Raw genomic sequence first — 26,958 nt, 5'->3', positions numbered from 1 at the left:
ATGGATCTGCTGTGTATTATACCATTTGACCTGTTTTATACCATTTTGGGAGCCAACGCAGTCTACTTAAGACTCAATCGAATGCTTAAGGTTAGAGATATTTCTTTTAATATCAATCTTTAAACATATTTTCTGTAAGACAATAGTGGCTTAAAGTCTTACTGTTTTTCCTTATTTGAAATAATACAACAACGTTTTTAGGTATTATATAACAACGTTAAAGTAAAAAAAACAACGTTTTCGGCATTATACAACAGCGTTAATACAACAAAGTTTTTGGAATTATAAAAATTTTTTATTGACATTGCAATGATGCAACGGTTAACATGAGAGTCGTTTGATAATATCTGATCTTGAAAGAAGAAAATATTTTTGGGGTGCAATATTTGTTTTATTTTTTAACATAGGCTTCTTTTCTTTCAAGATATTGAGCTGTTCCAATTTTAAAGCATTCCTAAAAAGAAAATTTAAATTTTTGAATTAGATTTTATTTTCACTAAAATATATAAGCAAAACCACAATATACTATGTGCTCACGAAGATTACGCTTGTGCGAGGAACCCATGAGCTAAAGCAGACTCATGTAAGATATGTAGAACACAAAATGAAATAAAAGAAGAAAATAAAAGGTGAGGCTAGAATGAAACAAAATGAAATGAAAGAAATTAAATAAAAGAAGAAAATAAAAGGTGAGATCAGAATGAAATAAAATGAAATGAAATAAAAGAAGAAAATAAAACATGAGGCCAGAATGAAATAAAATGAAATGAAAGAAATGAAATAAAATAAGAAAATAAAAGGTGAGGTCAGAGTGAAATAAAATGAAATGAAAGAAATGAAATAAAAGAAGAAAATAAAAGGTGAGGCCAAAGTGAAATAAAATGAAATGAAAGAAATGAAATAAAATAAGAAAATAAAAGGTGAGGCCAGAATGAAATAAAATGAAATGAAAGAAATGAAATAAAATAAGAAAATAAAAGGTGAACCCAGAATGAAATAAAATGAAAGAAATGAAATAAAAGGAAAAATAAATGGTGAGGCCAGAATAAAATAAAATGAAATAAAAGAAGAAAATAAAAGGTGAGGCCAGAATGAAAGTAAATGAAAGAAATTAAATGAAAGAAATTAAATGAAAGAAATTAAATGAAAGAAAACAAAAGGTAAAATAACAAGAAAATAAAAGGTGAGGCCAAGATGAAATAAAATGAAGGAAATGAGATAAAAGGAATAAAATCCTATTTCTTCGTTTACCTTCCAAGATACAGTCAAAGACAATGAGATGATGACATGGAAAGACTATAAAATAATGTTATTTAAGTGTTGAATCCCTTCTTTTAATTGTTTCCTGTGAAGCCATTCTTTCAGGTTTCAATACTAGAAGTAATTGCTAAAGGCTAAATACGAAGAACTTACAAGACATAGAAATTGACTTTTTGAAGCTCATTTGCTCTTACTATTGCTCTTACTTGTGAAACCCAAACTAATTAAGTGCTGCTGAAAGTTTAATGATCAATGAAAAATAGCATTGATCTTTTATTCGTGACATTGTTTGTTACTAAAGTCAGGTACTTTAAAAAAATAAAACTATATTTAATTTATATTAAAAATAATATTTTTCTGCAATAATACACTTCTACTAAAGCGGTTACATGTAGGGTGGGTCATTGAACTTTTGGAATTTGAAACGGATATAAAAAAATAAAAATTTGTTTCATAATTTTAAGTTTATTTGAAAGATTGAATATTACAATAAGCAAAATATCATTCCAATGGGTGCCACAACTGGCTTGACAGTATCCTATGCCGTTGATCCAATTTTGGATTGTTGAGGCTCCAATTGCATGAATGGTAGCTTCGATTTCGTGTTTAAAGGCATCAGTTGTGTCTGGGTGGTTAGCGTTAAGAGTTTCTACAAAAGGAATCCATTGGGGTGAAATTACTGCTCCGTCATGACCAGCTGAAGTCAGCTTTTCAGCTGATCAGTCGGTTCCAAAGACAGTGTGTAAAAGATCAACTATTGCGCTGGCTGTGTGGCAGGTGATCGTTTTAAAACGAAATTTTGTCCATCTTATGCTCTTCAAATTTTGGAAACAAATGTTTGTTTAGGATAGCACGGCAACGTTCACTGTTGGCAGTAACCAGTGGCGTAATTTCGTCAAAATCCTGGGGGAAGGGGAGGCAAAGTTAGAGCCAATTTTTCTAAATCAACTGAAAATGACAGTGAAAATTGAAAAATGAGCCATATAGTACCATGTTGCTGTGGATACTGGAAATATGCAGGCTTATCTTAGTTTTGACAAGATTTTTGGAGAATATAAATTTAAGATGAGGGGCAAAATGGGGTCTGGGGGGGACTGAGGTCTGGGAGGGGCCAGCTTTCTTCTAAACCTTTGAAAATCAAAATAACCGGTAATTCAAATTCCAATTGTTAGATGGACCACTAGGGTTGACATCCCTAGTGATTCATCACTATTTATAGTGATTTTTTATATTGTCAAAAAAAAATCATTAGATTATTGAAAAAATCACTAAATCAACCAACAAATTACTAAAATCTAGCGATTTTTTTAACCAGGTGGCAACACCGTGAACCACTTTTTACACATGAAATAGGATCATGCTAGCACCGAAACCGCGAGATTTTCTTACAATCTCGTATGCTTTCTGAATAATTTACCTATTTTTTGTTTCTTTTTTGAAATGATATTTCAAATTTATGTGTAAAACCTGGAGCGAGACCATACGTTTGTCGAATTAAACCTGTTCTAGGGCACGGGGTTACTGCTTCGGAGAAGGGATAACTTGACTGTTTTTGAGAGTTCAAGAGAAAGAAGCCAAATTTTACAATAACAAATTTAGTAGTTTCTGAATTTGGAAAAGGAGGATCTCTCTTGGGGTATATTTTGTAATAATATGCCCCGTATGTTGTTTTGTGTTGATATTAAGGAAAGGGTGAATGGTTTGGAAAGTCAGATCTAGTTTAAATATCGTCTTGTTTCTGAGACTGTTGTTTCCACACAAAAATGGCTTAAATCTCAGCTGCCAAATAGTGCCGAATAATTATTATAGAATCAAAATTAGATAAAGAAACTTTGCTTAAAGTTACTCGATTAAAAAAATATCAGGATTTAGTACAAACTTGTTTTTACCATTTTAATTACATTGGTCGGTTTTTAGACCAATATTTTAACTTTTTCTGGGGCTTGATTTCCTTTCAGCTGGAGTAAAATAAAAAAGACCGTTATTTTTTGTTTTCTTTTTTTAGTTAGAATTTTTTTTTTATAGGTGCCCATCTTTGGTCGTAATTGGCATTAAGTAGGCCTATTACGAAATGCGGCCGTAATACTTAATTTTAGTTGTAATAGGAGAGTTGTGTTTTAACAACGGCTGACAAGAAGCCAGCCTCGAATCCTACTGAATACGCTCTATTTATTACCACTACGGCTAGCGATTCATCTCAGGACTAAGCCATCTGAGGCCAAAGCAGCTGTATTAGCACCACCCCATCCCTTTGTAGTCAGACCTGTTACCCTTTGATGTCTTCATGAGCTCCTACCTCCTTGACGTATTTCTTCATAATCTCTTCCCATACAATATGAAGATTTCCTGTCTCGTTTAGTTCCTGTTGGAGTGCCAAAGTAACAATTTTTGGCATATATTATAGTTCAAAAGACGCTATGTGACATTGTTTATGAAATTTATCCTTCGTTTAATATATATTGTAATTAATTGCATTTACTTATTGAAAAGGCGCGACCATTATACTCTATTGAGTGCCGTTTGGATCGCAAAATTAATTCTACGCGAGTAATATGAACATTGGAATAAATGGTCAAAATCTAGTAGTCTACCCCCCCCCCCTTCCCTATACGCGTATGCTGTTCCTATTGTAGCAGAAATTATAGCTGAGACGAACAAAATCCTCCGAGTTAAATATCTTGCAGCTCCATAGCACCTTTTAAAAAAGGGTCTAACACGAAGATTCTTAATTTATCCTGATAGATAAATATACCTAGAATTTTCTATCTAGAAAAGAAAAAAACGTTATTTATTAAGCCCTGATGTGCCAAAAACAGATAATTAATTTAATAGGTCTCAATAAGCAATTGAAATAAAATTCAGTAGTTGTAAATGAACGCTATAAAAAAAGAAGAAAACAAATGCAATAAGTTTATTGAATGCCGCTTTAGATTTGCAGCCTGCCCGTCAAAATAAGCAAGCTCTATCGTTTGATTTGTTCCAAATTCTTCGATCATATTTAGTTTCAATGTGCTTAGAAACGTCTGTCGTGTTTTGTGTTGCGTCTGTTGGGTAACCGTCTGTTGTATTTTTATACGTAATATTCTCTCTCTTACCTGCAGAAATCATTACAAGATGGCACTTTTGATATTAAAGTCGTTTTTTTTATATATTGGATCCCTGAATAACCCTTTCTTATACAGACTACTGGTCTCTATCAACTAATGAAAAATCAGGTCTCTAACAAAGTAAAAGTACATTTTCCGTAAAATATTTTTTTTTATATTTAACAAAAAGGAGAAAGGAGGAACTGTGCTCTGTTATACTAAAAAAAAATGCCAACTATTGAAAAAAAACTCGAAAATTGTTGTTCTGCCTGAAATTGAGGAACATATGTTTGCTGCCTTTGCTCCTTTTTGAATCGTTCAAGCCTCCCTCTTCTTAGAAAAAAACCTGGTAACGGTCAAGCGCATACGCAGGGGGCCTACCAACGTTTTCAGTTCTGTAGGATTTGTTTTATGCTTTCTTTTAATTTTCAAGTAAATAAAATTAATGTTTTTTTTACATAGCACCTTTTGAGCTACTGCAGCCAACCAATCACTATTTATTTGTGAATTTGTATTCAGCTCGAAATACTCAGTAAGTGTATCAGTTACACAATGTTTCTTTTTTTGTGTTTAAAAGTTTAACCCCACCTCCCTTTGGTACCAAGAGGCGGTACGTCTCAGTGGTCCAGACATCTTTAAGTTCCAAAAATGAATTTACGTACCACCTACACTGATAAAATCAATAAATTAAAAACTCGTACCTCATTAATTAATCCTTAAGTTTAAGCAGTTAAAACTGAAGAGATTTAATTTTCGGGCATTCTACAAAAATTACCATTACCAAACATCTTCCCAGCTGTTTTTCAGGGTGCCGTTCCGTCATAGGGCACTCCTTCTACGGCAGAAACAGAACTATAAAAATTCAGTAAAAACCCTTTTGGTTTTACTCCAATATCCTTGTGTTTACGTTAAATTTTCTTAAGATGAGAAAATATCCATTCACAGAAGACTATCAATACCTCTAATAGACCCGAATTTGCTTCTCACGACAAAGTAAAAGAAAACAAAACAGAAACAACCAAGACAGCAAGACAATCTTAAAATTAATCAAACAGAAATCTTTCAAACATAAAAATGGCCTATAAAAATCAAAACAAATTAGTAAATATAACATTCAAAAATTTCATGTTAAGAAATTATTAATAAACTTTGTGCAATTAATGGCAGAAAAACAAATATAATACACTAACAATTACGTAAGGTTTTTTTATTTTGATCATATAATTAAATTGCTTTCACACAACCCTTTCTAACTGTTCGAAAAAGATGTTTTAAACTTTATTCACAAACAATATCGCTAACTAATTAATGATTAAGCTTGCTTTAGTCAGTGTCTCTTAGAAATTGGAAGTTAGAGAGGGAGAGAAGAGCGAGAAAAAGAAAAAGAAATAGAGAGACAAAAGAGAACAAAAGAAAGGGGAAGGGCGGTAGGACCAGCTTGGTAAGGAAATTGGTATGTGGAATGTGGCTAATTAGGTTTTCAATTCTTTTATCACTTTAACCAAATTTATCATTTTGACCAGACCGGCCTTTCGTTCCTAAAGGTACTTGCAGTCCACACCAAATGAACGGTTAATATGGACAACTATATTTATGCTTCTGTTAACCGAGTTAGTTCATTTGCAGGTTCGTGAAAATGTGCGCAATACTGTAAATTGTATTCCTCTACTGTATTTGCTTTAAATTTCCTTCCTCTGAATTTACTCACAAATGCTCTAATTTCATCCAAAATAAAAACATACGCAAAAGCACAACAATTAGATAAGGCTTTTTTATTTGAAACATTTAACTAAATTGCTTTCACAAAACCCTTTCTAACTGCTCAAAAAAAAGATACCTTAATTTTTACTTACACAATATCCGTAAGCAAGTAATGATTAAGCTTGCTTAAATCAGCGTCTCTTACAGATTGGAAGTTACTGGGAACTTTTTGCGCGGCTCGATGTAGTCTTAGCATCACCTTTTCTAGTCAGAATTGGAAAAACTGTTGTCTACATGGTTTTTCTTATCCATGTTAACGCATGTGCATATTATGCCTTTTCAATAAGCGAGGGCGTTGGCACGACTAGCTTTGTTCTTCAAAGTGATAAAAGTCAGTAAGTATTTCAAACTATTATCATTGTTTTGTAAAATTCCTCCAGATAGTAGAAATTTGCGGGAATTCAAAATTCATTGTTTGGTATTAATTTTTTATTTATAAAAAATTGGATATGAATCTAACTTTAACCTGGCTATGTCTTTTCTTCTGTGTTATTTCGTTAACTTTATAAGTATTTATAATTTTTTCCTCTGAATTTACTCACAAATGCTCTAATTTCATCCAAAATAAAAACATACGCAAAAGCACTTAACAATTAGATAAGGCTTTTTTATTTGAAACATTTAACTAAATTGCTTTCACAAAACCCTTTCTAACTGCTCAAAAAAATTTATAAGTTTTTTATGCCTTTATAAGTTTTTATAAGTTATTTATAAGTTTTTATAAGTTTTTATAAGTTATTTATAAGTTTTTATAAGTTTTTATAAGTTATTTATAAGTTTTTATAAGTTTTTATAAGTTATTTATAAGTTTTTATAAGTTTTTATAAGTTATTTATAAGTTTTTATAAGTTTTTATAAGTTATTTATAAGTTTTTATAAGTTTTTATAAGTGTATTTATAAGTTTTTATAAGTTTTTATAAGTTATTTATAAGTTTTTATAAGTTTTTATAAGTTATTTATAAATTTTTATAAGTTTTTATAAGTTATTTATAAGTTTTTATAAGTTTTTATAAGTTATTTATAAGTTTTTATAAGTTTTTATAAGTTATTTATAAGTTTTTATTAGTTTTTATAAGTTATTTATAAGCTTTTATAAGTTTTTATAAGTTATTTATAAGTTTTTATAAGTTTTTATAAGTTATTTATAAGTTTTTATAAGTTTTTATAAGTTATTTATAAGTTTTTATAAGTTCTTATAAGTTATTTATAAGTTTTTATAAGTTTTTATAAGTTATTTATAAGTTTTTATAAGTTTTTATAAGTGTATTTATAAGTTTTTTATGCCTTATATTCTCTTCTCTCATTAAATGAAATATTTTTAAATATTGTTTTTGTTTCACACTGAATGCAAAAATAGTCTTTTATTTTATAAATGGTGCCAATTCATGAAAATATACGGGAGGGGGCAATTTTGTTGTTTTTTTTATTCATTTAAACCCCCCCCCCCCCTGGATACGGCCTGGCACTATATCTATATAAAAATAGGCTTTCTCCATCTGGAAATAATAGTGATATTATGTAATGAAGTACTATCCCCATCTGTAAATAACAGTCACATAGTGTAATTCAAATATCCACAGTGCCATGGTGCCACAAGTATTACAACTGTAATACTCAAGTTGCACTTTTTTTTAATTATGAGTTACATCAGGTAAATAAAAATTAGCTTGATAAAACTTAAAACTCGGTTCAAGTTTGAGTCAAGCTTCGAGTCAAGCCCCCTGGCTTCGCCCCTCCCTTGGCGCCGTTGACCGATCATCAGAAATATATTTTTCCACTCTGGCGTAAAATTTATTTTTCGTAGCATAACAGCAATTGAACTACTGTATCTGATGTAATACCTTCTTTATAAGCAATAATCATAGATGAAAGGAAAGAAGTGGCCAAATAGCATCAACTTTCTCGTAAAACCTTTGTAACATTTTCTTATATTATGACAAATTTTCTGATGAAAATCCTTATTTTATACTACCCCTCCCCCAATTGTAGCCACTGTTTCATTTCGCGGACGTTTACTGATGCAATAAAGTTGTTCCTTATGTTTTCTGTTTTACATTGTGAAAAATAAAAGTTTAAGGACAGTCGCTGAAAACTTGTTATTGAAATAAGATATTTGCATCTCAAACTCAAGTCAAATGATTTTATTGTCAAACGCCTTACACGGTCATGCCGAAAATATAATTTAAGTCCTCATTTTCATTTTTATTATGCCTTACTGTCAAAATAATTGATTAGGTTTTCAATGTACATTTCACAAGATTATGCTTTGAAATGAAACTGAGACTAAATAATGCAGAATTTCGTCATCAACATTCTGCCACCAACTGTATTACCAGTTCATCACCCTAAAGTCAATTGGGGTTGGCAACTTCCCAAGATGTTGCAAGGCTAATATAGAGCTAAAGTGGCTGTATTAGAGCCACTTTTTGCAGACTGCATTTTGACTTTGGATAACCCTTGAAAAGAAAAGAAGAAATTTCCGATTATTTGTAGCTTATAGAGGGATTCCAGCTTATATCTGTGATTCCATTACAAAACTTAATCCGTGAATTATTGCAGGTTATTTATATCAATTATTCAATTTTCTTTTATGCTTTATACTTTTTTAATGAAGTCACCACATACTACGCCACCAGTGGTGCTATGATCCAACTCTTATAAGTTTCAATGATGAACTCCAGGGATAATGAGAAAATGACGAACATTAATGATAATGAAAAATGATAAATATTAGATTTTCTAATTTTTCCACATACATCGAAATAGTCCTCGAAGGTCACTCCAAGGTCATGTTTTCAGGAGATCTTCCAGCCAGTAGGTAGAAGAAAGAAAAAGTGTACTAAAAGCATACTTTTTTTTCTTTATTTTTTTTTGCATTATGTTTGTACCCTTACTTTTCATTTTCCCTCTCACTGTTAATGATTGTTTCTTCGTCAAATTTTGACAATTAAATTCTGATATGCCCTTTGTTTTGAGCAAACAAAATGTTATTCCCTCTTCCTCTTATCTTGTCTAGGTACCTCAGATGTTTTTATTTTGCGCTAAAAACTGCAACAAAGATTGGCAAGAATCCACCTCCAGAAAATGACAAAGAATATACCTTCATGATATTCAACTGGATCATTGGGGTTTTTGCTTGCGCTGCTCTTATTGGCCAGGTAAATTTTATTGATTTTCGAAAATTATTATTCTATGACACTCATTATTTTGTGCTTAGACATTCCAGAATTTGATAATATTTTAAAACTTGGTTTTTAGAAACTTTACAAATTCCTTTGTAACTTCTTATAGAGTTGTAACAGGTTGTGACAAAAATTGAACTAAATACAAAATTCATTCGAAAAAATTTCCGACCTGACATTTAAGTAGTAGTTTATTGCGATGAGGTTATATTTTTTTTTTGGGGGGGGGAGGTATTGAAACACAAATTTATGGAGAATGTCGGAGTTAGGAGGGAAATCGTGAGAATATTTGGGATTTTTGGCAAGGGTAGGCCCAAAGCCCCCTCTTCTCCTGCTATGTATGTGATTGTAACACTGTTTATGCACATTTTCGCTTGTATTTCAGGCTTTACTTTTATTCTAAGCATTCCAGACCTGAATTTACCCTTTTTTCGAATAATAGCTGGATTTTTTCTTTTTTATTTAATAAGTTCTTTGATGAAAAGATAATTATTTTAATAGATGAGTATTGAAGCAGTGCATGATACAGATATATGTGACTGGTTTGATTAGAAAGGGGAGTCAAAAATAAAACATTGAAAGTGGGTCATATAAAAAGGGTGGTCGTATATGCTTTTGAGGGGACTCGTTGTATTGGTAATCATAAGTTCTAGTGCCCTTTTTAAGAGTCCAAGTGATCAGAGCACAGCTAGGGTAGGGTGTTTGAATACCCCGAAATGTTTTTCTGACTCGTAAAAACGTAACTAAATGCATACGAAAAAATTTTTGATGCGTTTTTTAAAGTTTTTTTTTTCTGATCACTTTGACTCTTAAAAAGGGCACTAGAACTTATGATTACCAATCCAATGAGTCCCCTCAAAAGCATATACGACCACCCTTTTTATACGATATTTTAATAAATGAGTATTGAAGCAGTGCACGATACAGATATATGACTGGTTTGATTGGAGAGGGGAGTCAAATATAAAACATTAAAAGTGGGTCGATCCTATGGTGAGAAAAGCCTGAAAAGCTTTGCTTAAGTTTGAATTAATATAGATTGAATTAAATTTAAAATTATGAGCCCCAGTTCAGTCCCAAAAATCTAGAACTCATGGTTATACCCTTGGTTACGCGATTTGAGAGTAGAATTTAATGTTTTATAACATTAGTTTATGCTGTAAAATTTAACTTGGAGGATTTAATATAATCCCCTGGCTCATAGTTCTTCAAGGGTATTGAACAAAGGGTTCAAAAGGTATTGAACAAAAGGTTTTCAACAAAAAATTTAAAGGGCTTCTTGAAAGCTTTTCTATTGATTGTTTAAACTTAATTACGGAGTTAAAATATTTGTATAATTAATTTAGTTCAAGTTCTTTAATGATCGATGAAAAAATTTACAAATCTATTAAATTAATGACTCACAGAGAGGTGAACTCGTGTGTGGTTAAATCTGTTTATTGTTGTTCTATTAGTTCAGCGATAAGAATAGAACTAGTATCTAGTATCTACAGTTGCCAAGAAACCCAGAGACTTAAGTATAGGAAAGCACAGAGGCAGTAGTTATGGTGCTTTGTAAAGAAAAAAAACATAGTAAATTGCCTTTAATAAAATAGATTATTATTTATAAAAGGCACAAAGCTATAATGGAAGTAAATATTGGGATTGAAGAACAAGTCAAAAAATTCTTTGATGAAAATAAATTTAGAAGACCTTCGATGGGTCTTTGGAGAATTTTTGAGAATCTTCTTGCCAATTAAATATTCTTTGTTGATACTAGGATGTCAGCGCAGTGAAGTAATATTTAATGAATTTAATATTTCTTGCTAGATAAGAGATATAATCACAGCAAAAGAAAGAAACGAAAGACAGTATAGAGATCAGCTAGACAGAGTAGCCTTGCATATGCACCGAATTCGTTTACCACCAGCTCTTCAAGATAAGGTAAAACTATGGTTCACTTTCAACTGGGAACAACAAAAATCACTGGGTAAGTCTTAATGTTTCTTTACAATGAGAAACCTATCTTTTTTTTGTTACAACTAAAGGTCATGTCTGACATTTTCGAACTTCTGAAATAATTGCCAAAATTGTTTGCTGGGCTGTATTCAAAGGGAGGATTAGTAGGGCAATGTATTTTCAATCATACTTCAATTATCTTAATCTATATTACCCTCTACCCAGCTTTTGTGAATAACTGTGAACAGTCTGATCCTCTTTTCGTGAATAGCTTAGATGACAGTTTGTGCCAACTGCCTCAGAAGTTGTCAGATTTGACCTTAAGGTGCAACAGCGACGATGTATCATGGCCAGAGGCCTTCAAGGAAGGGGGAGGCAACTGAGTCAGCTGCCCCAGGGACGAGAGCTAGGGGCTGAGGCTGGGGGGATTCCCGCTTTGATCCCACTTTTCACTTTGATTCGGCTTTTTTTGCTTATATTTGAGTTGGAAGAGGGGGATGCTGTAATTAATATTTCCCCGGTTGCCCCCAACCTTAAGAACGACCCTGATAATGCCTCCTCTGCCTCTCCAGTGCTCTGTCCCTCCAGTGCTAGAGTGCTCCAATGCTCTGCCCCTCCAGTGTCCTCCAGTTACTTCAAGCAGTTGTACTTTGATTACTACTGAATAAGTAGACTCAAATGCTTGGCTTTTTGTTTACTGTATGCTAAACAGTCGCCTTTCGGGAAAAACTTTCTTAGATATTTTAAAGATTATTAGAACCAGGTGAATGAAGTCTTGTGGAATTAGCTCTGGTTTCAAATTCTGAAAAGTCGAAAGTCCATTTGGCTTTCAAATTCATTTGGCATTCAAGTCAAATTCTGAAAAGTCGAAAATTCATTTCCAAAAAAAACCATTTTTTGGAAATATTGAAGAAAACCTTTTCGGAAAGTAATCGTTTACTCTTATGTTTGTGAAGTGTTCATTACTTAATTTTAAGTAAAAAAATAATAGATTTCAAATACTATTAAATTTTCAAGTATTAAAATAAGATACTTTAAAAAAGTGTGAGTGTCAGGTAAATGAACTTTCAGGAATCGGATCAAACACCACATCTTGAATTTTTCTGTTAGTTCCATTTGGCTAGTTCAACTATTTTTCTTTAAAATATTAAGGGAAGTTTGTCGAGAAAGCAATTGTTAATTCTAGTGTTTATAAAGTGCTTATTACTAAATTTTAAAGTAAGATAACTAGGTAAATCTAAGTAAGAATTTTCAAGTATTAAAAACATGTATTTAAAAATAATCATGAGAGAAGGTGAACAGTATTTCACGAATTGCCTCAAATAACAAATCCTTAAAATCTATGAAAGTTTCATTTGGCTAGTTTAACTATTGTCCTTTAAAATATTAGGGGAAGCCTGTTGAGAAAGTAATTATAAATTCTAGTGTTTCTAAACTGCTCATTACTTAGTTTTAAAGCAAAATGACTAGGTCATTATAAGTAAGAATATTCAAGTATAAAGGACATGTAATGAAAAAAAATTGTTAGAGAATGTAAATGTAATTTTACGAATTTCCTCAAGTATCAAATCCTGAATATCTATTGAAGTTTCCTTTAGCTACTTCAACTATTTTCGTTTGAAATATTAAGGGCAGTCTGTTGTGAGAGCAATAATTAATTCTAGTGTTTCTAAAGTGCTTATTACTTAATTTTAAAGCAAAATAACTAGGTAAATCTAAGTAAGAATTTTCAAGTATAAAGAACATGTATGTAAAAATAATTATTAGAGAAGGTAAATGGAATTTCACGAATTTGTTCAAATATCGTATCCTAAAAATCCATGGAAGTGCCCTTTAGCTACTTAAACTTTTTTTCTTTAAAATATTAAGGGCAGTCTAATGAGAAAGCAATAGCTAATTTTAAAGTTTCTAAAGTGTTTATTGCTTAATTTTATAGGAAAATAAGTAGTTAAATTTAAGTAAGATGTTTTAATTTTAAAAGACATGTAATCAAAAATAATTGTTAGAGAAGGTAAATGTAATTTTAGGAATTGGGTCAAGTATCATATCCTGAATATCCATGAGTGTCATTTAGCTACCTCAACTGTTTTCCTTTAAAATATTAAGAGAAATCTAATGAGAGAGCAATAACTAATTCTACAGTTTTTAATTTGCTTATCGATTAGTTTTAAAGGAAAATGACTAGACCATTTCAAATAAGAATTTTTATGCATAAAAGGCAAGTATTTAAAAATAGGTATGATAGAACGTAAGTAGAATTTTAGTAAATTCCTCAAGTGCAATATTCTAATCCTGAATATCCATGGAAATGTTCTTTAGATTCCTTAACTATTTTCCTTTAAAATATTAGGAGAAGACTAATGAGAGAGTACTAGCTAACTTTAGAGTTTCTAAAGTGTTTATCGCTTAATTTTAAAGCAAAATAACTAGGTAAATTCAAGTAAGAATTTTCAAGTATAAAGAACATGTGGGTCGGTCGAAAACAGGATCAGCCGCTTTGTGGCATGTTTGAAACAGGTTTTTGTGTGGCATAGCCGCATAGAAACAAAAATGAATTCTTGTCGAAAAGGGGCATGTTTAAGAGCTGACGTCACAAGACTTGTTTTGTTTCTTAAACTACTACGAAGGTGATGGCATGCCAATTCAAAACCGAAAACTACTCTATCGAAATGTGGCACGTATAAGCATCATGTCAAAAAACTGGTTTTTGTTCTATAAGCTAATATGAAACCAATAGCAAAAGTTCATTTGCATTGAATAATTAAGGGTTTGCTGGAATTCAGTGGTAGAGTAAGTACTTTGAAATAAAGATGGCAGTGAGAGATAAACCCCTTTTTAAAAAATGGATGTCTTTTCAACTTAGGATTTATAAATACCTACTTCTAAGGTGTAGAATGTACAAAAATAAAAGTAGACATTTTATTTGTAAATATATTTGTTTCCTTTATGTATAAACTATATTTTTTGGAAGGATATTGTATAAAACATTTAGTTAAAAATTTTTGATGGTTTTCGTTCAAATAAGAAATTTTGTTTATCACTGGTTTCATATCAAGTGGGACTCTTGTTAAAACAGATTTAAATGGCAATGTTCACTGGAAAAGGGTGATTCTAACCCTCTAAATAGCTCCCTCTGGATCTATTGTTTTATCCTTATATCCTTTCACTCTATACCTTCATCTCTGTTTCTACTAAGCCTTTAGTGTCTGTTCTATCTAGTATTCATTCATATAGAAAAAAAATTAAATGTAACGTTGAATCAAAAAACACTTTATTTTAGATAAGATATTATTTTATAAGAGATATGTTCGTGTCTTCGTTTACTATCAATTCCATAGTCAGTTTGTGCGTCTGTTTTGTGATTGTCAGGTAAACTTCGAAAGGTTCAATTTTCGTTGTTTTTTTTCTTCTTTCTTTTTTGTTTATCACTGATGAACGATTCAGGACGGTCCTTGTAGAAATATTTGCTTTTTTCTTCGTCATAATGGTTTGCCACTGGCTGACAAAATCCTTGTTTTCTCACCTGTTTTGATTTTATTTTTCATTTTATTATTTTCTGATTAGAGAGCCTAAGTGTTGAAGTTTTAAATACTATTTTCTATCTAAAATCTTGAATTTTGTACTTTTTCCTTGAAGAGATACGGTTTTATATGTTTCGTTCCCCATGCCCAATTGTAGCAAACCAAACCTAGAAGATTAGAAGAGGGCTTATTTGATCGTGAATCACAAATATTACTGACCTTTGAGAATAACCAAAGATTGGAGGGTCGCTAGCAATTGTTCCACGCCTCTTTTTACCCATATAATGACATATCAAAATTTGGCATTATTAATTTGATTTAAACAGTAGAAAGGTCCAATAATTTATCTTTGGGGAGGAAATGATCCCTTATAGTCCAAGAAGAAGGAACTACAAGTTACGCAGTTTGCCCACCGTTCACATATAGTATTTCTCATTGCAGAATAGGAAAAAAATTATAATGGGAAGTGGTATTTTTTGGTGGGAAGGGGGTCCTTGAGTGGTATAAAGCCCTTCCGGGGGAATAATTTTTCATGGTAAGATTCAGGGAAATTTCTGAGCCAAATTTTACACAGAAAGCAGGAAAGGATTTCTTGTCAAAATTTGAAAAACAATCAGAAATTCCATTTATAAACCCAAGTTTTAAGCTTAAGAGAAACAAGAGCCGTTTTAAATATGAGTGGAGCGGCTCCTTTCTCAACCCTTGCTCTTTAAGCTAGTCAGTTTTTGTTATCGTTCTATGACTCGTTCCTTTAGGACTGAGTCATAGAACACAAGGGCTGTTGAATTTGAAGTATTTTTAAATAGCTTGATTTTCAATCAGTTCGTGGCAACGAACTGTAAGTAAGGAGCGACCCGGCTCAATGGTAACCGAAACTCTAAAAAACGGAAATTGGTACCAATAGATACATCAAAAGAATCAGATTTTAATTCTGATTTCAAACATATAAGTTTCATCAAGTTTAATATTACTCATCAAAAGTTACGTGCCTGAGAAAATTTGGCTGATTTTCGAAAAAAGGGGGAAAGACCCCTAGAAGTAATTGAACCTTAATGAAATTCACACCATCATATTTAGCGTATCAGAAAACCCTACTGTAGAGGTTTCAAGCTCCTATCTACAAAAATGTGGAATTTTGCATTTTTTGCCAGAAGAAAGATCACGGGTGCGTGTTTATTTGGTTTTTTTTTCCCAGGGGTAATCATATTGACCCAGTTGTCCTAGAATATCGTAAGAGGGCTCATTGGAATGGAAATTAAAAGTTCTAGTCCCCTTTTTAAGTGACCAAAAAAAATGGGAGGGCAACTAGGCCCCCTCCAACGCTCATTTTTTTCTCAAAGTCACCCAATTAAAATTTTGAGATAGCCATTTTGTCCAGCATAGTCGAAAATCTAATAAATATGTCTTTTACGATGACTTAATTCGCCACAGTTCCCAGGGGAAGGGCTGCAAGGAATGAACTATGTCCATTTCTTACATATTGTATTGGTTATTGGGACGTATACAGACATTTTCAGGAAGAATTTTTTCTGGTGGGGGGGGCCTGGAGGAGGGGCTATTTATTATAATTAAACGGCTTTTGTGATTCAGGGTTTTTCTAATTAAAATTTTTTTTACTTTTAACTTAGCGTGCATGTTTTTGAATACGGGGATACCCCCATAATATACGTAATAAAAAAAAAAACAAAAACTAACAAGCGATACGGCTCAATAGTAAACGAAACTATTAAAAACGAAACTTTGATGTCAATAAATGTATCAAAAGAATGGGCTTATAATGCTGATTCTAAATATATGAATTTTATTAAGTTTAGTATTACTCATCAAAGGCTACGAGACTGAGAAAATTTACCTGATTTTTTAAAGAGGGGGAAACATCCCCTAAAAGTGAAAAAAATTTAATGAAAATCACACCGTCAGATTCAGCGTATCAGAAAACCCTATAACATAGGTTTCAAGCTCATATCTGCAAAAATCTGCAACTGTGTATTTTTTGCCAGAAGAAAAATATACGAATATAGAAGTTCGTTACGTAAATTAATTTGTAAATTACGTCAGAACCAAATTTAGAGAGTCATTTAGTAAAAGAAAAGTAAATTTTTTATGCAAATTTTGCTTACTTATTCAATGCCGGCGAGCAAAAATAAAAGCTGCATTAACTAAAAAACGATCAGAAATTAAATAAAAAAAACAAGTTTTTTAAACTGAAAGTAAGGAGCGACATTAAAACTTAAAACGAACAGAAATTATTCCGTATATGAAAGGGGCTGTGCCCGACTTTCGACTATGTTGAACAAAATGGCTATCTCAGAATTTTAATTGTGTGACTTCGGAAAAAAATGAGCGTGGGAGGGGGCCAAATTGCCCTCCAATTTTTTTGTTTTATTTCATTAGAATTAATGACACTCCACTTCTCGCGTGTGTACCTAGATTCTAAACAAGTACCGTTGTTTCTTATGAAAAGAAAGCACGAACTTGACAGCTGACAGTTAAAATTTGGGATTTGCAGGTTGCACAAAATATCTTCAAAGTTTTCCAATAGCAAATCCTATCTGTAAGCAGTGGACAAATTATTAACTTAAAAAGGCCCTTCAACTTCTACAATAGAATCCTGTGAGTATTCTGCAGTTTGGGAGGGAGGGGGATATCTCAAATGGTGTATTTTAATGCCAAAACATCACAGTTCTAATTGAACCATCAGATAAATACAGAATTAGTTCTAAGTGAGAGACAAGGGCATTGCGGGAGTAAAAAACGATGTATAATCACCAGGGACATAACCAGAATTTTTATTTTTTGGGGGATATGTTTTGTTTGAGGAGGGGACAAGAGAACCTTTAAAAAAAGAATTAAAATTTGATTCTTTTGATGTATCTATTGGTATCAAAAATCCGTTTTTTAGAGTTTCGGTTACAATTGAGCCGGGTCGCTCCTTACTTACTGTTCGTTACCACGAACTGTTTTATATATTTTTTGGGTTATTCAACTATGCTGAACAGAATGGCTATCTCAAAATTTTGATCAGACGAAATTGGGTAAAAAGGGGCGTGGGACGGGGAAAAGGTGCCCGCAAGCTCATTCATTACATTAAAACGGCAATATAACTTTTATTTTTATTTCTAATGTGCCGTCTATTGTTGTTCTCGTGCCAAGGGGTCGTTACAATTACCCCTGAAAAAAAAAAATAAACACTCCTCCGTGATCTTTCTTATAGGAAAAAATACAAAGTTGCAGATTTTTGCAGATATGAGCTTGAAACATATGTAATAGGGCTTTCTGATACTCTAAATCTAACGGTGTGATTTTAATTAAAATTATTTCACTTGTAGGGGATGTTTCCCCTCTCTTTCAAAATTCAGGCAAATTTTTTCAGGCTCGTAGCCTTTTATGAGTAATACTAAACTTAATAAAATTTATATATTTAGAATTAGCATTAAAAAAAGTTTTTAAAAGTTTTGATTACTATTGAGCCGTATCGCTTGTTTTTTTTTATTGTTTTTTTTTATTACGTATATGTTATTACGTATATGAGGGGTTCTCCCTTAGTCAATACCACGCTCTTTACGCTAAAGTTAAAAATTTTTTAAATCCCAAATCGCTGAATCACAACGGCTTTTTAATTACAATAAATAGCTCTTTTGAAAGCACTAAGAAAAAACTGGAGTGTAAAGAGCGAGGTATTGACATGGGGATGATCCCACCCATATACGTAATAATTTCCGTTCGTTTAAAGTTCTTATGCTGCTTCTTACTTTCAGTTGAAAAAACTTTTTTTTTTTTAATTTAATTTCTGATCGTTTTTAAATAATTCTGGGAAATCCGGCGCCCCCTTCATAGAAATGTCCCTTACCCGAAGGCAACATGCTCCACGGACAGATTTTCCCGAGTACCCCCGCCTCCGGCTCCCCCCCACCACAAAAAAATCCGTCATGAAAATGTCTGTAAACTTCATAATAACCAATACAATATGTAAACAATGGGCAAAGTTCATAAATTGCAGCCCTTCCCCTGGGGACTTTGGGGGATTAAGTCATCCTAAAAGACATATTTATTAGATTTTCGACTATGTTGAACAAAATGGCTATCTCAGAATTTTAATTGGGTGACTTCGGAAAAAAAATGAGCGTGGGAGGGGGCCAAGTTGCCCTCCAAATTCTTTGTTTTATTTCATTAGAATTAACGACACTCCACTTCTCACGTGTTTACCTAGGTTCTAAACAAGCACCGTTGTTTCTTAAGAAAAATAAAGCACAAACTTGACAGCTGATAGTTCAAATTCGGGATTTGCAGGTTTCACAAAATATCTTCAAATTTTTCCAGTAACAAATCCTTTCTGTAAGCAGTGGACAAATTATAAACTTAAAAAGGCCCTTCAACTTCTACAAGAGAATCCTGTGAGTATTCTGCAGTTAGGGAGGGAGGGGGATATCTCAAATGGTGTATTTTAATGCCAAAACATCACAGTTCTAATGGAACCATCAGATAAATACAGAATTAGTTCTAAGTGAGAGACAAGGGCATTGCGGGAGTAAAAAACGATGTATAATCACCAGAGCCATAAACTGAATTTTTATTTTTTGGGGGATATGTATTGTTTGAGGAGGGGACAAAAGAAACTTTAAAAAATGTATCTGGATTACTTTTTGGTCTGCATTCTGGGAATATTTCTGGTCTACGCTGTTATCATGAAATGAAATTAGAGTATCATTAAATCCCAAAATAAGCAGGGATCTATTACATATGGAAGGGGGACTGCCCTTCGTCATCTGCAACTCCACCTTGTGATCACTGATACTCTGGAGGATGCTGATTAGATCAGCAATTGAGAGCTCTAGTCCAGGGGCGGATCGATAGCAAAATATTTGTGGGAGGGGTGGGGCAATGTGACAAAAGCTCCAATGAGCAAAATCTTTGGGGGGGGGGCAATTTGACAAAGGGGCCAATAATTGACCAAATATACAAGTTTATTCTAAAGGAAGAGTGAAAAAAAAACAGGGAAAGAGGACGCCAGAAAATCGTGGAGGGGGGATGGTTGACTTCAACAAAAATTTTACACGGGGGGAAGTTTGCCTGAATTCATAAGCAAAATTTACTCATTTATCTCATGAGAAGTAATCCATGAAGAACTATCATCAGTAAAAATTCTCTGGTGTAAAATTTTCCACACAAGAAACTTCCTGTTGGAGGGGAAGGACATTTGAAAAATGTTCAACATAGAGGTGATTTTTGGTATGAATTAAAAAAATGATGATTAATAAGCTTAAATACAAGTATTTTTTCGAGTTAAATTATGTTCAGAAGAATTGTTCGTCAAGAATAGTTAACAAGATTTTTTTTGGGGGTGGGGGGATGGGCATTTGCAGTAAGCATGAACTTTTACGAGGTAAAATTCATGGGGGTACTATCTTGCGTGTGGGAACTCTCCTGGGGGGAGTTTTCCTTGGGGAAATTGCCATTAATGGGGAGGTGTGTGTCCCGTTATTATTCGAAAAAAGATCAGAAATTAAATTTTAAGAAAAACTATTTTTCAACTGAAAGCACGGAGCAGCACTAAAACTTAAGAAAAAAACAGAAATTAATATGTTTGTGCGGTGCCTCCTCCTCAATACCCTGTTCTTTACGCTAAAGTTAAACCTTTTTTCCTAAGTCTTAAAAAGGGCCTTCTGAATCAAATTTCACAGTTAATAGTGTTTGACATGTGACAGTTTGCTAAGCGTTCCTGATTTTCAGGGCAAGTTTATTCAAATTTTTAATTAAGAACTACTTTTTAACCAACCCTCTAGATTAATAAAAATACAATTTTCAAGAATTCTTATTGAAACAACCTGTTTTGGTATTTTATTGAAACAACACAAACAGTGGAAAATATCCCCCGCCAAACTTTTCATAAATTAGTGCTACCGGTCACTGATTTTTACTGCGAAGGACACATTAAAACCTGTATATAGGATAATCTGCAGTACCTGCAAATATTTATCTAGATCTGTGAACGTTTGACACATCCAAAATTAGACTTCAAAATAGCACTTAAAAATAAGAGATTCGCGTCTCATATGCCATCTTCTATTCAAAGTACAAACTCCATCACTCGTAATTAGCAGACCCATCTATACGATGGATATGTCTTTGTATCCTTGGCAAAAGCCAAAACAAGAGACATTCAAGTTTTGTGACAGAAACCAGTTTTTGACGTAATGCCTAAACGTACCGCATTTCCATAGAGTCATTTTTGGTTTAGAATTGGCATGTCATCACCTTCGTATTAGCTTAAGAAACAAAACAAGTCTTGTGACGTCAGCTCTTAAACATGCCCCTTTTCGACCAGAATTCATTTTAGTTTCTATGCGGCCCTGCCACATCGAACCTATTTCAAACATGCCACAACGCGGCTGATCCTGTTTTCGACCGACCCCTTAGTTCAGAATCACTTAAGTTATTATATAAACTGCATAAATATTTACGGTGTCTGACCAATAATTTTAATGTTTCAATTAAAACTAGAATAATATTTGAAAATTTTATAATTAGTTTTAATTTTGGTTTGATAAAATATACTCAACACTACATTTTAAGGATAGAACTTTATATTGATTTAATAATATCTAGATTATTACAAATGTTTAGATTCAAAAAATATTCAATATTTTCCACTATATTTATGTTCAGCATTATACTACCGAAATATTCAGCATTACCAATCAATAATGTGCCAAATACATCAAAAATGAATGAAATAACCAAAACTACGATTCTTAAAAACAATGAAATTACAAACAATGAAAAATTAGATGTGTCAGAGGTACCTACTCAGACAAAGCCAATAGATACGTTGGGTCTCGATCTGCGGAGACCAATCATTTGCTACCGATCGGATGTCTGCTTTTATAAGCATAGAGGAGTGTACATTGCTGCTTTGGTAATAGGTGTGGTACTGGCAGTGTTATTGTTATGGGGGTTAATAGTTTGCGTCTTAAATTGTGTTGGGGTCGGCGTTGGTTGCTGCGGTATTTGCTGCGGTATTTGCTGCATTCTATGCAAGGACAAGGACAAGGACAAGTTGCCTCAAGGACATGACCAGCCTTGGCTTGAACCATACTGGCCTGAAAATCAATAAAAGTGGCTGAAACCACGATATTCTGCATTGACAGCAGGTTTGTTTTTCCGTTTTTCCCCTCAGCTAGCTGGGCTCTGGAAAATCATTTATATTCTGTATAATGGATCTTTTTCAAGGAAAATGATGTATTTTAAAACCTTTCATAATTAAAAAAATAATTTTGAAAACAAAATAATTTTTTCTACGATCAAACAGATCGTGGTAACGATCTGTATAGTAGGAGCGACTCGTCTCAATAGTAGCCGAAACTCTAAAAAACGGAATTTTAGTATCAATAGATACACCAAAAGAACTGGTTTATTATGCTGATTTTAAATGTTTACGTTTCATCAAGTTTAGTTATACTCATCAAAACTTATAAGCCTTAGAAAATTTGCACTATTTGTGAATAAAGGGGAAAACACTCTCTAAAAGTCAGAGAATCTTAATTTCACCATCAGTTTCAGCGCATCAGAGAACCTTACTGAAGAGATTTAAAGCTCCTATCTGCATAAATGTGGAGTTCGTTTTTTTTCCAGAAGAAAGATCACGGATGTGGGTTCATTTGTTTGTTTTTTATTTTCCCCAGGGGTGAAAAGACAGTCTAGGACCCAGTGGGTCCTATAATGTCGCTCGAGGGCTCATTCAAATGGAAATTAACAGTTATAGTACTTTTTGGACTTATAAAAACAACTTAATTATAGAATCACTTTTTACAAAAAAACTGCATTTCTTATGTTTTTTCATCCTGTGATCTTTTCAAAGATATTTGATTTTTGGAAGCAATTTTGTTTTCAGAGATGGCTTATGCAAATAAATATTTCATTATTCTGCCTTTTTAAAAGCATTGCTAAGTTTAGCTATTTAGTCGATAAAATTGGAAATAAACCGTAGAGTGTAATTGACCAGGTTAAATAGCACTGTTTGTTTATATATGATGTCATATACACAGACTATAGTAAAGAACGAACTCTAAATTATGTCATGGTAGCAGCAGTTGTTGTAATCTTTTTAAAGGCGAATCACAGCCCTTGGTAATGAAAAGTTGAAAAACACGTTTGGAAAAAAACTGTTATAATAAAGAACAAATACTCTGTCGATTATCTGCTAATAACCCTATACGACGTAGTAAGTGACAAGTGACATGACGTAATATCTATCACCGATTTTCTACTAATAACCATATATCACGTAATGAGTGACGTTACGGAAAAATTGTAAAAATCGATTTTTATTTTATTTTTCAGTTCAGAATCACTAAAGTTATAAACTACAAAAATAATTATGGTGTCTGAGCAATACTCTTAATCCTTTAACTTAAACTAAAAAAATACCTGAAAAATCTATAACTGGTTTTATTTTTTGTTAGGTTTTTGTTACTTGATACGAAAACTAAACACAAATTGTTTGATAATATCTATTTCAATAAGAAAATCATTTATTATAATTGATTCCAAAGTAAGAAAACGAAACTTAAGGAAAAGGTAAGATATGAAAGTCGGGCCAAACAGGTTGCTGGTACAAAGAAAGAGCACTCTGAGAAAAAAAGGACGTTCTCAAATTGATTGCCAAAAACCGGTACAAGAAAAAGCAGCAGAAAAAGCAGCAGTTCTAAGCAAACGTCGTGTTTTAATCAAATTTTACATAAAGGATGGATGCTATATACTGGAATATCATAAGTATCACCGGTATCATGATTTTATTTATAGCTGAATTACACACTAAAAGAAATTATATTAAGGAACGAACTGCGGTTCATAGTATCTGAAGTAATAAAAGGAACAATTATATACATGATTATTTTAATTATATTCCTTAAGAAATCATCACAAGTAAAAGTCTCACATATCGGGAATCGAACACCAGCCAACTGGGTGAGAGTCAGCTATCCCTACCACCAAACCATGTAGGATATGTTAAAATATTGGATTAATGAAGTTTATGTTAAAGAACAAATTTTGGGCTTAGCTAGCTGCATGATTCTTTGAGGATCGATTCTTACTATTCCAAAAAAGAAAATGCCACAGGTTTTTTCCTGTTTGTAATCAGGTTTTACAAAAAGGATTTACATTAATTATATAAGGAATCGACATAGTTGATTCTAGGGATTTTTTTTCAAAAATTCAAACAGTTCGTGGTAACGAACTGTATAGTAAGAGCGACTCTTCGCAATAGTAACCGAAACTTTACAAGCAAAATTTTGATACCAATAGATACATCAAAAGAATTCTGATTTTTACGTTGATTTTTAATATACAAGTTTCATCAAGTTTAATGTTAGCTATCAAAAATTACGTGCCTAAGAAAATTTGCCTTATTTTCGAAAAAGGAGGAAACAACCCCTAAAAGTTTTTGAATCTTACCAAAAATAACACTATCAGATTCAGCGTATTAGAGAACCTAACTGTAGAGGTTTCTGGATCCTATCTGCAAAAGTGTGAAGTTTGGAATTTTTTGCGAAAAGAATGATCACGGATGCGTGTTTATTTTTTTTTTCCCCCATGGGTGATTGTATCGACCCAGAGGTCCTAGAATGTCGCGTGAGGGCTCGTTCAAACGGATATTAAAAGTTCTAGTACCTCTTTCAATTAAAAAAAAACAACTTAATTATAGAATCACTTTTACAAAAAACTGCATTTTGATGTGTTTTCAAACTACAATGTTTTAAAAGATATTTGATTTTTGGAAGCAATTTCTTTTCAGAGATGGCTTATGCAAATAAATATTCAATTATTTTAACTTTTTCAAAGCATTGCTAATTTTTGCTATTTAGTCGATAAAAATGAAGATAAACTGTACAGTCTAATTGACCAGATTAAATAGCACTGTTTATTTTCTTGTGATGTCATATACACAGGGTATAGTAAAGAAGAAACTCTAAATTATGTCAGGTTGCAGCAGTCGCTGTTATCTAATAAAAGGTGACTCACAGCCCATAGTAATGACAAGTTGAAAAACACGTTTTGAAAAAACTGTTATAATAAAGAACGAATATTCTACCGATTGTCTACTAATAACCATTTTTGATGTAATAAGTGACAGGATGTAATATTTAACACCCATTGCGTACTAATTCAGAAAATCAATTTTTATTTTATTTTAGTTTTCAGTTCAGAATTCCTAGTTATAAATTGCAAAAATATTGGTTGTATCTGAGCAATAATTTTAATCTTTTAATTTAAACTAGAAAAACAAGAAAATTATTTATTATGACGGTTTTGATGGTTAAGAAAAATAAACTTAAGGAGAAGGTAAAATATGACAGACGAGCTAAAGAGGTTTCAGGCACAAAGAAAGATTACTATGAAAAAAAAAGGACGTTCTCAAATAAAACTATATAAGTAGGATGAGAAAGCAGCAGCTCTAAAGAAACGTCGTGTTTAAATCAAATATTTTACATAAAGGATGAATACTATACATTGGAAGTTTGTAAATATCACCGGTATCGTGATTTCCTTTATAGATGAATTACAAACTAAAGAAAACGGTCCTAAAAGTACAACCAAATAAAAAAAAGTACACCATTAGAACCGCCATGTCTGAAACCTTTCATATATGCTTTATATGACGAAACAAAGGAAGTAATCCAGCTGTTAAAAATACTCTCTAGAATAGTTGTCAAACCTACCAATTCTGTCGTCGTAGAAAATGCAGAGACACTAGTTTGGTGGAGAGCTACTTCTTTTCCGTTAAGGGACATAGACGTGTTTCTGTTTTTCTTTCAAGACCTTAAATCACTGCTTAAGCCTTGGACTTGGCTCACAACTGAAATGGTTTCTTCCCTCATGAATCTTGTTACTTCTAGCTGTGTGTCAGTAGCAACAATCAATAGTTACTTAACTTTCAACTTGACGAATTTTGATGCTTTAAAGTGTTACCCAGAACAGCCTAGACAGATATTTAGTGATGTTTCGCGAGGTTGCACCGATCTGTTTGTTCCATTGTGTGTCAATATGGGTGATATAACAGATAGGAAGTCCAAAATCATTTCGTATTGGGAATATGTGATTTCTCTAGTAGACCTTCTATCTTCTTGATAACCTGAAGCCATTAAACCATGCTCAAGGGAGGTTAGTTCTTTCAAATGTCAAATATCTGACTAATGGAGTACATGAACGCAACATAATGCTTGAACTTGGCTCGTGTGAAATCACTCCAAGTAGATTCTTCAAGCTGCGGGTTTTTGTTGTCAATTACACCCAACACTTTACAAATGGGAGAAACTATTCGGAAAGCGCACTATCAACTGATCTTTCATAATCTTCTAAGTATAAATTTTCAAAGGGAAGATGCACAGTATCTAAAAAAGTCGTAGAAATTATACAGCGATGATACTGAAATGGCAAATAGGAAAGCGATTGAAATTATAAATAAATACAGAAACTAATTGACTTTTCAGCTACTGAATTGCAAAGGGATTAGTAAAAGTACTAAAGGACAGAAAGGCCAGTTGTTATAACTGTCGAGAAAAGAAGCCGGAAAACATGCAGCTCATATGTAAAAACTTTAAAGCAGTTGCATGTAGTGGATGCAAAGCAAGATCCTGTAGGGACTCCTGACCTCTGCCGTGTCTAAATTTCAATTTCATGAAACGGAGGAAATAATAGGATACTTTCATGACACAATACCAACGGGGTAAAGTCATTTCCAATTTTTACGAAAAAAACTGTCATAAAACTTTGTGTCCAAGTAAAGTAAAAAAAGTACTCTAATCATCCAAAGGGGGTGTGGTCTAATTACAGATTACAGGAAGTAAAACATAAAATTCTTCGCCACATGATACGGATAAGAATAAAAAAAATTGAACGTATTTATGGAGAGATGGCGGAATCATTTATTGGCAGATCGTTCCAGGATTCTTAGACAAGCTGAATTTAATTAAAAAATTCAACTCGAGACTGCAATTTCTTTTTTAAAGAAAAATGGATCCCCTTTCTAAAAAAATTTAAAATATTTTGTCTCAAGTATTTTTGGTTGATAATCTTAAATATAACGGGTTTACAATTAGATACTCAGCGGTGATAGAATTTGAACTTTACTGAAATTTTTTTTTTAATATTTTCACTTTTACAACTTTATTAAATTAAAAATTAATTAAGATTTTACATGAATAAAT

At 32.5% G+C, this 26,958-nt stretch overlaps 1 pseudogene; it reads left to right on the top strand.

Moving 5' to 3' along the window:
- Positions 1–26,401, top strand: LOC148952397 (uncharacterized; annotated as a pseudogene).
- Positions 26,402–26,958: the final 557 nt, after the last annotated feature.

Source organism: Artemia sp. Qi Xiang Cuo, chromosome 5 (assembly GCF_049724085.1).
Source record: "Artemia sp. Qi Xiang Cuo chromosome 5, ASM4972408v1, whole genome shotgun sequence".
NCBI lineage: Eukaryota > Metazoa > Arthropoda > Branchiopoda > Anostraca > Artemiidae > Artemia > Artemia sp. Qi Xiang Cuo.
Note: the sequence above shows the minus strand (reverse complement) of the source record. Positions and strands in the feature narration are given on the sequence as shown.